The sequence below is a fragment of the Argentina silus genome (assembly GCF_951799395.1).
Source record: "Argentina silus genome assembly, chromosome: 15".
NCBI lineage: Eukaryota > Metazoa > Chordata > Actinopteri > Argentiniformes > Argentinidae > Argentina > Argentina silus.
This window is the reverse complement of record NC_139669.1, coordinates 674,650-692,018: the sequence shown is the minus strand read 5'-3', so window position 1 is coordinate 692,018 and position 17,369 is coordinate 674,650. Positions and strand designations below refer to the sequence as shown.

Sequence of the window (17,369 nt, the reverse complement as noted above, 5' to 3'; positions counted from 1 at the left end):
CCATGGTCTTATCCATGGTCTTATCCATGGTCTTATCCATGGTCTTATCCATGGTCTTATACATGGTCTTATACATGGTCTTATCCATGGTCTTATACCTCATTCCTACAGGTGGATGGACACAGAGACACCGAGACACACAGAGACACCGAGGCAGTTCAGGTTAAGAGCTTTGCTCGACGACAGAATAGCATTATATCTCACCTGGGATTTCAGCCAGCAACTTCCTGCCCAGTGGAACAGCAGATATATACCCTCACAGTAGAGGCTGGTGGAGGTAAAAATTGGAGGACCGGCTCATTGTAATGCATGGAACGCTCATGTTTGATACCATTCCTCATTCCATTCCAATGAGCCGGTCCTCCGATTTCTACCTCCGCCAGCCTCCCCTGACACCACCTTATATCAAAGGCAAGGATTTTTAACAGACATCAAACGAAGCGGGATTGAAAACAGCCATGAAATGGCAGCGTGCTGTTTGGAGTGTGTGTGTCTGTTCTTATAAAGGCATCTCCACTGCTCCCCAGCTGTGTGTTAATGACAACCACATTAAATATTCAACTGTGTGGCCTCCCTCTGTTCCCCTCTACCCAGGACCAAGCACTCTCTGTTTAATATAACACACACTCCTGTCCACTGGCTGCCTCCCTGCAGACACATGCACCACACACACACACACACGTATGCACGCACAAACATACACACATGTACCAGACACACACGCGCACACGCACACGCACACGCACACACAAAAACACATTCTAAGAAAGACTCCAAACCTCTACTCACACCTCAGAGTGCAATTAAGGTGTCGAATTGAACTGATTGCTAGATTTTGCCTGGAGGTAAATTGCTAGAAACTTGTAGATAGAGAGCGCTTCCATGGGGGCAGTGGGCGCCTTATCTAGTAGAGTGGAGAGCAGGGTTGTGTAATTATTTTCATTGGCTTTGATCCAGTCCGTCAGCCTTCCCTGATGCAGACACCTGTTGGCATCCAGCTCTGTCTCTGCGAGGTTAATTAGACCTGCAGCTACAGCACAGGAGTAGAGGCTGCACACATGCACACGCATACGCACGTGGACACCCACGTCCACACACACACACACGCACACGCACACGCACAGAGACATTGATAGAACACTCTTTATTGTATTCATGCTCTATGAATGTTCTTACACTTACCTTTATTACATGAAGAGGCCAACAGCCTCAACCTCAATCAGCTCATCCCCTCTCCCATCGGAGCCACAGTGAGTCAGCTCAATAAGCCTTGTATTGATGTGCTGACGGTGTGACGGACGGTGTGACGGACGGTGTGACTCAGCTGTGTGTGTGAGAGGAGTACCAGGCAGGTTGACAGAGGCCAGAGCCAGGCTGACTGATAGGGTCACCTGTAGGGTCAATTCTCCATGTCCCTCACTTCACTGCCTCAAAGACCCACACAGAATCTCATCCTGAATACACAAGTCCCTCCCGCTAAGTTAACAATCAAACACTATTGCAGACCACCCATATGCATTACAAAAGCAGATGCACAATATTGACTTTCCAATACTGTGGTCCATAGGTTTTCTAGGTTTTCTGGTTCAAAAGTTGTCACCTATCCAGTCAAGCACACAAAAAGAATGCTGTCAAAAGGAATTCTTGTCCTTCAAACAGTGAATGCTTTTAGAGCATTGAGAAATGTAATTTCCTGATTATCCTTGCCTAGTCTTTTCTGCACAGTGGGTTCCATGGTCGCCCTCTACTTTATTGAAGGAATGCTGAAAGAGGATTGGTCAGGGCCAGCACAGATACAAAATGAAAGGCACCAAAAAAGAAGAATGGAACTATTCAGACTATTCAATATTGTGTGCACACGCACACACACACACGCACACACACACACACACACACGCACACGCACAGGGACAGAGAAAGAGATCGACCGACAGCCAGACAGCCAGACACGCAGACAGACAGACAGCCAGACAGCCAGACAGCCAGACACGCAGACAGACAATTGTTCAGACCATCACTATGCCAGACAATCTTACTGAGCAAACATTCAAACTTCAAGAAAACAATCCTCTTCTATCCTTCTTCTTGTTCTCTCCTCTTAAGTCACTGGCCTTATCTAAAGTATACCCCCCTCCCCCCCCGTCCACACACACACACACACACACACACACACACACACACACACAATCTAAAGTCCAGTAATTACCCATACCCACACACCCATACCCCCCCCCTCCAACACACACACACACACACACACACACTACGTGTTGTTTTGGAAATTAATCCAGTCACTACACCCCTGGGCCAGGGCTCCTCTCAGCCCTCAGAAGTGTCGTGGTTAAACTGGAGATGTCTCCTGGGGGCTATAGTATCTGTGCTGGGGAAGACCACGCCACACACTCACACAATGGACAGTGTGGACAGTACAATGTGTGTGTGTGTGTGTGTGTGTGTGTGTGTGTGTGTGTGTGTGTGTGTGTGTGTGTGTGTGTGTGTGTGTGTGTGTGCAAAGGAGTGAATTATTGAATGTTGACAAAAATAAAACGGCGATGGGCAATGGAAATGGCCTCCTTCCACCCGTGCTCTCTCTCACTTTCTTCTTTCCATCCCTCCATCCCTCTCTCTCTCTCACTTTCTTCTTTCCATCCCTCTCTCACACTCTCCCTCCATCCCTCCCTCCCTCCATCCCTCTCTCACACTCTCCCTCCCTCCCTCCATCCCTCTCTCTCTCTCACTTTCTTCTTTCCATCCCTCTCTCACACTCTCCCTCCCTCCCTCCATCCCTCTCTCTCTCTCACTTTCTTCTTTCCATCCCTCTCTCACACTCTCCCTCCATCCCTCCCTCCCTCCATCCCTCTCTCACACTCTCCCTCCATCCCTCTCTCTCTCTCACTTTCTTCTTTCCATCCCTCTCTCACACTCTCCCTCCCTCCCTCCATCCCTCTCTCTCTCTCACTTTCTTCTTTCCATCCCTCTCTCACACTCTCCCTCTACTTTCTCTTCTTTGTCCCTAAGCCGGATTTGTCACAGGTGTTAAAGAGAAGCTCTCATTCCCCACATATAAAAGTGGCTTCTACTGTCCTGCTTTGAACTTGTCCTCCCCTCATCTCAACAATGTTTTCTTTAAACTGGAGCCTTGAGGTTTTTAATGTTTGGTCGATATGCTTGAACAGAGCGCACGCCTTTGATGGTCATGTCCGTATGGGTGTGTGTGTGTGTGTGCGCGTGTGTGTGTGTGTGTGTGTGCGCGTGTGTGTGTGTGTGTGCATGTGTGTGTGTGTGCATGTATGTTGTGTGTGTATGTGAGAGAAGTTAACGTACTTTGCCACCATTCAACACCTTTTTCCTAAGCTGAACATCCACCCTCACACACCTCTGTAGTCTGTATTAACTGTCCCTGGTGCATTCGGCTGTCGTTTTGTTCCACAAGCCGGGTCCAATTAGGTAAAAGACAGCTTGGCGGCGAGCGAGCGGGGGAGTGGTGATGAGACGGGGAAACAGGGAAATAACAGGAGAGGATAAGGTGTGTGAATTAGACTTACTGTATGAAGGAGGGAATCTGTACAAGCACTGATCCACTAAGCCTCTCGTGGTTCTCTCATTAATGAGTGTGAAACACACACACACACACACACGCACACACACTCACACATACACACACAAAACACACACACACACACACTCACAAAACACACACACACACACACACACACATGCCACTGACTTATGGACATGGCCATCAAAGGCATGCGCTCTATTCAAGCATATCGGCCAATCATTAACAACCTCAAAGCTCCAATTTCAAGAAAACATGTCCGTGGAACAGGGAGGACATGTTGAGATGAGGGGAGGCCAAGTTCAAAGCAGGACAGTAGAAGCCACTTTTATATGTGGGGAATGAGAGCTTCTCTTTAACACCTGTGACAAATCCTGCTCAACAACGGAGAAGAGAAAGTAGGGAGAGTGTGGGAGAGAGAGAGAGGGAGGGAGGGAGGGAGGGATGGAGGGAGAGAGAGAGAGGGATGGAAAGAAGAAAGGGAGAGAGAGAACACCCAGAGGGAGCTAGGTCATGCCTGAGAGTCGGGTGGAAGGAGGCCATTTCCGCCCCCCCCCTCCCTAAGTTTCTTTTTTTGCTGGAGGCCTTCAATTATTCACTCCTTTGCTTTGGGGTGAGAGGGGCCTCCATCACAGGAGGAGCGTCCTTGTTCTCCACCTGCCACGGCGGCTGTACCGTGAGCCATGTCGTACCAGCGCAGAACAACACCACCGAAAGAGAATCAGGCAGACAAAGAAAAGACCGTCCCAGTGATTAAAACTGCATGAACCCCTGAACTCTCCCTGACCTTCACAACGCAATGATACGCAGTTACGCATGCTGCCGACGGTGCCACGGTCTGATAGGGTCAAACGTGGGGAGAGAGAGAGAGCAAGGAGGAGGGGGTGGTGGGGGAGTGAACATCTGTCTGGAACATTCTGTCACACAGTCATGCATCTGGGCGTGCGTCTATCTACCCTCTCAGATGAGCCGAGGTGACAAACAACCACTGTTATGCGACGTCATTATGAATAAACATAGATTCCATCCATCCATTGCAAAGGTCTTCAGACAGCAAAAGTAAAACAGCAGTAAAACAGAGAATTGCATGTTATTGTTATTGTATAGGGAGCACACAATGGAAAATGATGAATGTCACAATGTACCAAGTTGACAGGTAGGAAACAACATGCTGGAAATGTGATGAATGAGGGAGAGGGGGGGGGGGGGGGGGGGACAGTGAGGAGGGGAGAGCGACAGCTACCCTGAGAAAGAGAGAAAGACGCAGAGAGAGAGAAAGAGAGAGAGAGAGAGAGAGTGGGTAAGTGGGAGGATGAGGGGGTGAGTGAGTGACAGGGTGGCGCTGTCAGCTCCTATGTGGCGTGCTCTTCGGGGGAGCCCCGGAGCGTGTTCTGTTAAGTAAACAGCTGCAGCGACGAGATCTCCTCAAATATTAATGGGCAACGATTCCCTCCACCGCCTCGGTGACACTGACAGGCCTGTTGGCAGACCACACTCCTGTGCTCCTGGATGGTCCGTACCAACCTACGACAGGCCACCAGGGCCCCGTGGAGCACAGATCACACACACTCTCCACAGAGTTACACTCAAACCCCTGGGCCTTGGAGCAAATATAGGGGTCTAAATACTGTTGAGAATGAATTACTTGGAGTTATTAACAGAGATTCAACTCTAAATTGTTCTTTTACAGAATAATTACTGCACTTTAACAGTCAGAATCATCTTGTGATGGTTTGAAGAAACATTGCAATGCCATAATAGTTCATGGGGGAAGAAAGGGATTGATTGTCAATATTTACAGAATCGAACAGATTCTGAGGCTTGAGTACAACACACCCGCCTGGATGTCTTTAAGTTGTAGGGCTTGTTGTGCTGACGGTCCCATGGTTGGGTCTCTCCTGGGTAGAGAGCAAGCTGTGTTCGTCTCCAGTTGTGCAGGGCTGGTTACTCATCCCGATGGGATCATCTCAGGACCCCCTGTGAGGAGTCTTTTACCAGAACCCCCTGTGAGGAGTCTTTTACCAGAACCCCCTGTGAGGGGAGATTCGGCAGAATCTCTACAACAACAGCTCCTTCAAACTGCTTGTTAAAGTTGAGCAAAAGCTCTTTATTCCTTTCTCCTGCTATCAGGAGAGGGATGTTTGAAATGCACGCTGATCCTGATTGGGTAAGAGGAAGCCTCACCTCTCCTTTGGGAATGACTGCTGTGACTGCAGATAGTCCAGAAATTAAGATATACAGTAATTCCTAAAATCTTCTCATGGGCATATTGCATGTATGCAATTATCTTTGTTTCATATTAAAGGAGAGAATGATATCAAACACGAAGTGATTACAACTAAAGTATTGACACACGACTTGACACACGACTTGACACACGACTTGACACACGACTTGACACACGACTTAACACATTTAGGATGAAGACAAATACATTGCAAGGAATACACACAGTACTAAGAGTACACACTACTAAGAGTACTCACACTACTAAGAGTACTCACACTACTAAGAGTACTCACACTACTAAGAGTACTCACACTACTAAGAACACACACTACTAAGAGTACTCACACTACTAAGAGTACTCACACTACTAAGAACACACACTACTAAGAGTACTCACACTACTAAGAGTACTCACACTACTAAGAGTACTCACACTACTAAGAACACACACTACTAAGAGTACTCACACTACTAAGAGTACTCACACTACTAAGAGTACACACACTACTAAGAACACACACTACTAAGAACACACACAGTACTAGGAATACACACACTACTAAGAGTACTCACACTACTAAGAGTACTCACACTACTAAGAGTACACACACTACTAAGAACACACACCCTACTAAGAGTACTCACACTACTAAGAGTACACACCCTACTAAGAACACACACCCTACTAAGAGTACTCACACTACTAAGAGTACACACCCTACTAAGAGTACTCACACTACTAAGAGTACACACCCTACTAAGAACACACACCCTACTAAGAGTACTCACACTACTAAGAGTACACACCCTACTAAGAACACACACCCTACTAAGAACACACACCCTACTAAGAGTACACACACTACTAAGAGTACTCACACTACTAAGAGTACACACACTACTAAGAGTACACACACTACTAAGAACACACACTACTAAGAGTACACACACTACTAAGAACACACACTACTAAGAACACACACTACTAAGAGTACACACACTACTAAGAACACACACTACTAAGAACACACACTACTAAGAGTACACACACTACTAAGAACACACACACTACTAAGAGTACTCACACTACTAAGAGTACACACAGTACTAAGAGTACACACACTACTAAGAACACACACTACTAAGAACACACACAGTACTAGGAATACACACACTACTAAGAGTACTCACACTACTAAGAGTACTCACACTACTAAGAACACACACACTACTAAGAGTACTCACACTACTAAGAGTACACACAGTACTAAGAGTACTCACACTACTAAGAACACACACAGTACTAAGAGTACTCACAGGTCGTACATTGGCATATCTTATGTGTGAACTGACCAGAGACAGTCACAGATGTGATTGATACTGTGCACAGATCCTTTTGTGTGTGTGTGTGTGTGTGTGTGTGTGTATGTCTTCTCTGTGAAAGTTCCTTCTCTCACACCTTCTTAAGGATGTGGGGGGTTGTAGTAATGCATTGGTTAAGGCCTGTTTAGGGCTCTGCTGATTGACACCCCCCCCCCCCCCCCCCCCCTCCACCCCCCCCCCCCCACCCCCCCTCCGCCACACACACAAACTTTTTGTCTTGCAGGTAACTTACATATTACGAATGACAACATACTATAACACAGCGTCTGGCCGGCCCACATCGTTCCTACTTCCCTCATCTCTCTCCTGCCTTTCTTTCTCTCGCTCGTTCTTTCCCTGTGCCCATCAGACGGGAATGAATTATAAATGAAAGGGTGCTCAATCCAGGAGAATCAATACTAACAAGGTCCGAGTTAACTGTGCAGGCTCAGAGCTCAATCCCTCTCTCTCTCCCTCCCCCCCCACTCCCTCCCCCCCCTGTCTACCTCCCGTCTCATCACCCGTCCCTCTGTCTTGCTCTCTGGGTTCACCTCACAGAGGGAGGGAGACATCACTCAGACCAGCCGCTCTCTGAATGCTGAGGAGTCTACAGAGGGAAATTAGTCACATTTACCATGCTCATTATGGTGCCAGTATGGGGGCTTGTAGTTCTGTTTAAATACCTGAAGAAGAAGGAGGTGAACAAAGATTAAACACCACTAGCTGTACTAACTGCCTCCCCCTTGTTACTGAAGCATAGAACATAGAACCATTAATGGTGCCCCCCCACCCACCCACCCCCGACCCCACCCACCCCATCACCTCTCCACTGACAGTTTGAGTGAGGGTATGGCTCAGGAGGAGTAATGGAGCTTGGCGGAGAGCTCCTTCCATCACACCACTTAGTCATCCGCCCAGCCCGGGGGGGGTAGAGGGGTGGGGGTGGTTGGGGGCCAGAGGTGCATTGATGAGGGTCCGCTGGGAGTCTGGGCAGGCTGGAGGGCTCCTCACCACCCAAACATTTCTCCTCTCATCAGTCACGCCGTGCAGGCAGGCAGGCAGCCCCTTCCACCCCCCTCTCCCTCCATTTCTCTCTCTCTCTCACACTCACTCACTCCTCCCAACCCAAGCTCAGAGTCCCCCGGTCTCAGGCAGGAATGTACAGTACCCCCTTCCACCCCCCTCTCCCTCCATTCCCACTCCCCCCCCCCCCCCCCTCTCCCCATATTCCTCTTTCCCTTTCCTCCCTCCTTTATTAAAACTCCACCAACCCCAGGCCAGAGTTCCTGGGCCACCACTCCCTCTTCACACACACCTGCTGGGCAAACATGGCCCCCACACACCCCACGACTTCAATTATTCACAGGATCAACCGCTCAGATGACAAAGTCCCTGCCCCTCACTGCAGTGTGCGTGCAGGGGTGTCATGCTGTTGTTTTAAGATGATGAGTCTGAAACTCCATCTGGCACACAAGTATACCACCATATTCCTCTAATTCTCCCCCAAACAAATGTCACTTGAACCCCCTAACCCACTGTGTGAACCCCCTAACCCACTGTGTGAACCCCCTAACCCACTGTGTGAACCCCGTAACATTTGCTATGTCAGAATCCAAGTTTAAACCTTTGGTACATGCGAGGGTTGTTGTGAATAAGCCATGATGCCCTTCGACAACGTGTATGATGAACCTCTGTGCCACCCAAGCCTGTGCCCTGCTCCCACCCAAGCCTGTGCCCTGCTCTCACCCAAGCCTGTGCCCTGCTCTCACCCAAGCCTGTGCCCTGCTCTCACCCAGGCCTGTGCCCTGCTCTCACCCAGGCCTGTGCCCTGCTCCCACCCAAGCCTGTGCCCTGCTCCCTGCTCCCACCCAAGCCTGTGCCCTGCTCCCACCCAGGCCTGTGCCCTGCTCTCACCCAGGCCTGTGCCCTGCTCCCTGCTCCCACCCAAGCCTGTGCCCTGCTCCCACCCAGGCCTGGACTTGGTTATGTTTGCGTGGCTGACTTGCGTTGCATAAGCTCTTCAATATTGCAAAGACAGGGAAGAAATATACATCTTAAACTTTAAACGCAGGGGCGGAGAGAGAGAGAGGGAGAGAGAGAGAGAGAGAGAGAGACAGGGACAGGGAGAGGGAGAGAGAGAGAGAGAGAGAGGGAGAGGGAGAGGGAGAGGGAGAGGGAGAGGGAGAGGGAGAGGAGAGAGAGAGAGAGAGAGAGAGAGAGAGAGAGGGGGAGGGAGGGCAGGCCCGGGCAGGTGAACTGATGAACGTTGACACTCACTTTGTAGAGGAAGCCAAGAGGTGTAAAAGGGAGGATAAATCATGTGATCATTCTTAACTTGAGCCCTACTTGTCATGAACAATGTCATCATTCTCTATTTAGGGCATTCATCACATGTCATAGATCTTATGTAAACAGAATTTCCACTGACATCATGTGACAGACAGGGTTCCAACCTGTGTCTCCTCAGTGGTAGACCCAAGCATCTACCATTATACCGAAAGGACACCCTCAAGTTCCACGAGTAACATGTCTACAAACTTCTTTCTCTGTCTGCTACACACCAGATCTCAGATAGCCTTGAGGATGATTCTAGCAGTTTTTCATAAAAGATGATTCATGATGAAACTTTTAAGTGGGATGCTGATGTCACCAACTCCCCCAAATGACACACTGAGACAGACAGACAGGCAGACAGACAGACACCTTCAGGCACTGCTGAGATGGCCCCAACAGAGCTGAGCATTATAAACAAACTTGGAGTGATGGAATGAGATCTCAGAGTAAGAGGGAACGGTAAAGCACCACTGCTCAAAGACGAGCCTCTCATGGCAATTCCGTTATTACTGTTGTCGAGGAAGTGTTACATCAACATAATGAAGACACCTGACACCTGGTGAACATAAACCAGAACAAAGTGAAACCTTAAAAAAGACATTTACATAAAAACAAATAAAACCACGGGCAGCCGTGAGTATACAAACATGTTCTTGGCATTCACAGTGATTCAGCTCACAAAGACTGGCTTTGATTAAAGAGTAAAAGGTTTATAAAGCAAGCTTTTCTGTCATCCATTAAACTGAAAGCCCTTCGTATGGATGGAGACTTCACAGTCATTTAAGAAACAGCCTCTCTTTGATCTGCTAGATATGTACTAAGTCAAGGCGTTCTCCACCCTCTCCACCCTCTCCACTCCCCTCTGTCCCTGCTGATGTGTCAGTGATCAGACGGTAAAGAAACACAGTGTCTTCTTCTCAGCTGGAGCCTGGAAGAGCTGTCAGCAGCCTCAGCTCTGTTTGATGATACCATATCAAATGACACTTTGATCCGCGCGCTGCCGCTCTGTTTGTTTACAGTCTATGATGAAATTCAGCGAGAGAGACGTGTAAGAGTCCGCATCATTAAACAGTGGCTCGAAAAGGGAAAGGGGCCTCGCTGGTCCTCAGACTAATAATGACCGTGTCAAGTCATAGCGGATCAAAGAATATGACAAGAGGACAGGTGATAAAAGAAGAGATCATGTCCAAAGGAAACAGGCGGAGTCAGGGACTCTAAGATCACTGAGAGAGAGAGAGAGAACAACTGAACGAGACTCTGTGGTCTGCAGAGACTGGGATGAAAGAATAATTGAATATGCTTTTGCTTGATAAATAGTGAGCTTATATGTGGCTGCACCCCGATTCAAATGCTTGCAAGTGTCACACCAACGTATAAACCCTTTATATAATAATATAGCCACAATATTAAAAAAGTTACAGCAATAAGTCTAATGGGCCAAACTTGTCAAAGCCCAACTCAAAAGATGAACCCTTGTGTCCAGAGCAGCCACTCAGGAGACCGAGGCTAAGAGCCTGGTTGGGCTGGGGGACTCTGGGTGGAACTGACAACTGTCTCAGTGAATTATCAGAAGACTGTGAGAGAGCAGGGACCCACTTCTCACCTTATACCCACCTAACCCTAACCCTAACCCATAGAAGAGAGAAGGACAGAGATAGAGAGAAAGAAAGAAAGAAAGAAAGAAAGAAAGAAGGGAAGTATAGAAGCATGCATGTGCCTATGCAGCAGAGTTTTTTGGGTTGCCCTTCATTCCTTCCAGACACACCAGTTAAGGAGCAGCCTTCCTAGCTCAGGTCTGTTCATACTGAATGTCCCAGGGAGGGACCAGTACTGTACCTTCCTAGCTCAGGTCTGTTCATCCTGAATGTCCCAGGGAGGGACCAGTACTGTACCTTCCTAGCTCAGGTCTGTTCATACTGAATGTCCCAGGGGGGGACCAGTACTGTATCTCTGCGGAGGAATCAGCCTTTGTCTGGCATAAAGCCAGCGATGGAGGGAAGAACTGCACTACCCCCTGTAAATGAGAGAGTCTGAGACTTGAGCTCTTTTCTTTTTATGGCGATAATGCTGCTATTGAAGATTTTCAAAACCACCGTTGAAATAATATGCAAATATCTACCCCATGCGGTGTCAACTGGCTGACACACTATCAGCAGAGAGGCAGCCGCTCCAGTCTTGTGTGAATGTCGTCGAATCAAAAGGAGGAATGATTAAAAAATATGTACTTAAAAAATACACAAGACAACGAGAAATTTAAGAAGTCTGTCAACTCTGTTGGGAATAAGTTGCCAGGGCCTCCCATGGAGAACTGCACGGCCACCTAAAGAAAGCTCAGAGTGATTTAAGACAATAGACTGAAAAAGCTGGTTTTAATGAGCTTAAAAATGAACATGTGCATATTTGGGTTTGCTGCACTGGCATGTTGAGGTAACCAGACATCGGCTTTTCGGGCCATTTCAGCGTAAAAATATCAATAGTCCCTCTCCTCATAGAGAGGCAGTAATGAAGACTAAGTCAGGGATCCAATCTCCAGGTCCTGCTGCAGGAGACACACAGACTCTTAATTACCCATTTGAAGCTACCCTGTTCCTGTCTGGTATGATCTTGACTTTGGTTTGTTCTTTATAAAGCTGGAGACCGATAGAAGCAGTGGGATCAATGCCCTCCCAGGCCCTGATCTGAGTTGCCCTGCTCTCTCAGCCCTACGAGCCTGCAGCTAGATCTGATGTCAATCCCCCTCTCGCACACCAACCACTGATGTAGCTAGGCTAGTCTACAGACACGTAGCACCTCACTAAGCCCTTCCTAATGCACTGTGCCTCTGTGGCTCCCGCTCCCCGCCTTCCTGATACCACACAGAGCACTCCTCGGATTACACCGCACTAATAAGTATCAATCTCCCCTCCACTGTTTGCATATCCAACAGAGTGCAGGAGAGGACCTGGCAATCTCATTACAACACAGCGAATAAGTAAGGCATAATAATAAAACATGGGAATTAAGTTAAAAACTAATTACGAGTTGATAGAGAAAGACGTGGTAATGGCCAGTATATCCCCGACTCGTCAAGTAAACGACGCACGGAGGGGCCCGTCGGAGTTGGCGCAGCCGCCTCTCCTTGTCATTAACTTATTAGATTAGCCTTGGGGGGCGAGTAAACAACTTCAGATGTCTCACAGCAGGCACACTCACCACTAGTCCTCACTGTTACTGGGACACCGAGGGACCCTGGACAGAAAACAGAATTACTCTGCTGAGAAAAGGAGGCAAGGGAGTGTTAAAGAAGAGTGGATGACAGGGGAGAAAGGAGAGAGGGAGAGAGAGAGAGAGAGAGAGAGAGACCTGATCAGGCCAGACGTCTGAAGCACTTTAGATTCAGCGAACACATCACTAACGAGCAGGAGAGGAGGGTTCGCTGTGGAAGCAGTGGCCTCTGACTTTGGTTATTGGCTGTTGGAGGGAGAAGCAGCTCTGTCCTGCCATGCTCAGGATCCTCCAACCTCCTGCCACATCTCATTTGGGCTACTGCCACAGTAACTGTCCATTCAGCACTATCTGAGGCAAACGAGGGCGCTCTCGCTCCCTCTCAAGGTCAACCCCCACCTCAACGAGGGGCCAAGGGGGGTCTGCCGGTCTAACTCCTAATACACTTAGAGTAATTAAAACCCATCTAGGAAGAAAGGGGAATATTGATAGAACTTTTTTTTTTCAGGTGCTAATGAGATGCTAATTTGCTGGCCCGCTAGGAATGAGGTATGGGGGACTCAAGGACATGAACCAGATTGATTCTGCTGTGTCTCTGTGCCTGTTTAAAGACGTTCGTCATCGTGACAGCTAAAATATTGGTCTCCTCAGACAAATTATTCGGGTCTGCGTTTCTGCACACTCCTTGATGTTAGTATATAATACTATATGAGTGTCCTGTCAGACTAGCCCCCACCTCCCTATCATTTACAGTGTATTGCCCCTGTTGGATTCGTTATTTTCACAGTGAGGAGTGGATTGCTCCCCTGCCCAGCAGCACTGAGTGAAGCCACATACTGATAGCCCCCAGAGGCTACGGCGTACCGTGAAGAGGCCAGACCGGTTTGTGCACACCCTACTGCGCCAGCCTTCACTGGACTGGTTGAGAGATTCCAGGGGAGCTGGCTGTCCCACTTTCTTTATAGGCAGAGAAATATGTGGATAGCACAGACTGCCCCTCCTTGCCTTGCTCTGCTAAATGCCTTGTCCACACATATCCTGCACTTCACTCCTCTACTCATTTCAAAGAAGTTGCTAAGCAATCTAGCTCCTCGGCCCCGTACCCACTGACGACCACATTGCCCTCATGTTTATTCATAGGATGAATGTTCTTTTTGGACATCTAAGTAACTCCCCTCTGGTGGACCCATGATGGCTCCTCAGTCCCCCTCAGGGTGCCAGTTTCTCGCTGGAGTGCAGTGGAGCAATGGTGTGTGATGACACTGTAGAGACAGTGATGTGGCCCCGGCTCCCCAGGGTCTGTGGACCGGAGTCCAGTGAAGCTCATTTGTGAGCGTGTTGTTTTGCACTTTTTTTTACTGAACTGGAGAAGAAACAGTGCTCTGCATCCCCCGCAGCTTGACTCAGCTGGTGTAGAGTCCTCTCACAAATACAACAATGACCCCAATAAACTACCAAGAGAGGAAAATTCTTTTGAAAATTGAGAAATCAAACAAATATCACATATTCTCGAACAGGCTTTGAAGGAAGCCATTTCTATTTGAATGAGGTAAACTGTGTCTCCCACTAACATTTACCTCATAAGTGTTCTAGCCGAGGTACTTGTGCCTCCTCCTCATCGTGCCTCCTCCTCATCACCCCATCACTGGAGCTGCTCTAAAGCACACATCACCTGAGGACTGACAGATATTAGACCTGTCAATCACCTTGACGGACACGTCCCGGTCACCACACACCTCCACTGATTAGCTTCTGAGTGCATCCTACCGACTGAGCAGCTCTCCCTCCCCCAGGCACCTTCCACTTCACCAGACACAGGAATCACCCAAGAAACTACATGAAAATATCAAATCAACTCCAGGCCAGTTTAGTGTGGAGACTTGTGGTGGCTGATCATAATACGTTCATCAGAAATATCTCATTTCATAATTTTGGAAATTAAATTCTCAGCATGCTTTTCATTTTCAAAGATTAGATTTTAGATGAGCTTCACTACAAAGGTTGAAAGATTCTCATTTTCAAAACAAAATATCAATATCAAGACAATACCAGGTCTTTTCAGTGAGAGGCAATCATTGAAAGAGGATGGAATCTGGCTGAGGCTGGTGTGAATCAATACGAACTCTGCTGCTCCAACAAAGTATTTGCTGCAATATAATCATTGTTTAGGGGGAGAGCATGCACACATCCAAAGACACAAAGTGACAATTGTCCTAATCAACAACACATCTGGGGAGTAGAAACCAGCGGACCTGACCGGACCGGACCGGACCTGACCGGACCCGTCTCGTTTCTCTGCGATGTGACTTCATTATGTGTCTTTCTCTCTCTTACTGACGTCCTCCTCCAGCATTAAAACCTGTTCCATCCTCAGAGTCGTCGCCCAGGGGGGATTCAATTCACACCACAATGAATGTAGAAAAAAAAAGTAACACGTTTTAGACCCCCTCTACAAGTTCTCACATTAAGCTGTGATTGTGTTCCTGAGGACTATCTAAATTCACTGAGAACATCTCCAACAGACAGCCAATAGGTAATGGGTAACTGTGTTAAAATAACACCATACCTGTGTTTTCAATCTAGGCTGCGGTCTGATTCTCTACATATCTTCCTAAAGTGATCACTCCGCCTCATGCATTTGGATCTGCTTATGCAAAAGGACTAAAAAAAGCAGCTTGTCATATGAAGACCAAAGAACTGTCGCAGAGAGGCATTACTTTTCCAAAGTTGACTTCAAAAGGGCAAAGGCTCTGGTGTAGTTTGAATCATGCTAGAGAGGAGAGCAGCAGGTGGAGGGGGTGGGGGTTGATGGAGGAGTGGAGAGGGGAGGGGGTGGGGGGCTGATGGAGGAGTGGAGAGGGGAGGCCCTTTGATCTGTGGCAGAAGAGAAAGCACAAAAGAACAAAAGAGACGAAGAGGAGCACAGAAGATTGCAAACAAAGCATGCACTCAATTCCCAATAGGAGAGAGAGAGAGAGAGAGAGAGAGAGAGAGAGAGAGAGAGGGAGAGAGAGAGAGAGAAAGAGAGAGAGAGGAGAAAGAGAGAGAGAGGGAGAGAGAGACAGAGAGAGAGAAAGAGAGGGAGAGAGAGAGAGAGAGAAAGAGAGACAGAGAGAGAGAGAGAGAGAAAGAGAGAGAAAGAGAGAGAGAGAGAGAGAGAGAGGGAGAGAAAGAGAGAGAGAGAAACGAGAGAGACAGAGAGAGAAAAAAGAGAGAGAGAGAGAGAGAGAGAGGGAGAGAGAGAGAGAGAGAGATAAAGAGAGATAAAACAAGACAAGACCTGGATGTTACAGTGACTCCAGTTTGTGGGTTGTCTGGGGAGTTCTTTCAAGCCCTATGTTAAAGCAATTAGCATCGAACCCCTTCTTCTAGGAAACCAAAGCCAAACCACAGTGGCTGTCTCTAACATTGTTAGTGTGTAGCAACAAGTCAAGCGCCCGATTAAACATCAAGTTTTAATTGGCATGTCAGGATGATGTTATGTTCTGCAACCCAAGACTGTAGGCTACCCACTGAAAAGTACCGTCCTGTGGGTCCAAGTCCTCCTGCGTGTCTGAACTCCCCGAGACCAGACACTCCTCATGCAGAGCGACTGCAGTGATTCTGCTTGAGAAAGCAGCTGTGTGCATTAGGAACTAAAAGCTCAATACTAAAAAATACTATGTCTGTTATTGCCCTTGTTCAACTGTACATATCATATTGATATTCATCTCATGTATATTCACTTATTATATTCATTTATTTATACTCACTGTAATACCTCATACTGTAATACCTCATACTGTAATACCTCATACTGTAATACCTCATACTGTAATACTGTAATACCTCATACTGTAATACCTCATACTGTAATACCTCATACTGTAATACTGTAATACCTCATACTGTAATACCTCATACTGTAATACTGTAATACCTTATACTGTAATACCTCATACTGTAATACTGTAATACCTCCTACTGTAATACTGTAATACCTCATACTATAATACTGTAATACCTCATACTGTAATACCTCATACTGTAATACTGTAATACCTCATACTATAATACCTCATACTGTAATACCTCATACTGTAATACTGTAATACCTCATACTATAATACCTCATACTTAATACCTCATACTGTAATACCTCATACTGTAATACCTCATACTGTAATACTGTAATACCTCATACTATAATACCTCATACTGTAATACTGTAATACCTCATACTATAATACCTCATACTGTAATACTGTAATACCTCATACTATAATACCTCATACTATAATACCTCATACTGTAATACCTCATACTGTAATACTGTAATACCTCATACTATAATACCTCATACTGTAATACCTCATACTATAATACCTCATACTATAATACCATGCACTGTCTACAATTTCATGTCTTTTACACTTATGCCACTATTTCTGGTTAGATGCCAAACTCAGTACTTGTACTCTGTGCAATGACAATAAAGTTGAATCTAATCTAATCTAATCTAACTAGTAAACACACCAGTAGACACATCTACATGTAAACTGCATGTATGCTGTCCAGTACATGTGTTCAGTCAACAGCAGCAGACATTTTGAGTGGGGGCAAAGCTAGATGGTCACTGGTGAAAGACGCAACTGGAATCCATGTTTCTGATCATCATACAATATCAATGTAGGCATCATTC

The 17,369-nt window shown here is 47.0% G+C and overlaps 2 protein-coding genes across 2 annotated transcripts in view; both read right to left on the bottom strand.

Moving 5' to 3' along the window:
* Window positions 1–17,369, bottom strand: part of LOC310816463 (exosome complex component RRP40-like) — a 136,974-nt gene that overhangs the window by 76,276 nt on the left and 43,329 nt on the right. The gene's annotated exons all lie outside the window — the stretch shown is intronic.
* The window catches only part of gpc3 (glypican 3), a gene marked incomplete at both ends in the record, with an annotated part of 81,563 nt that overhangs the window by 56,689 nt on the left and 7,505 nt on the right, over window positions 1–17,369 (bottom strand). The window lies entirely within an intron of this gene.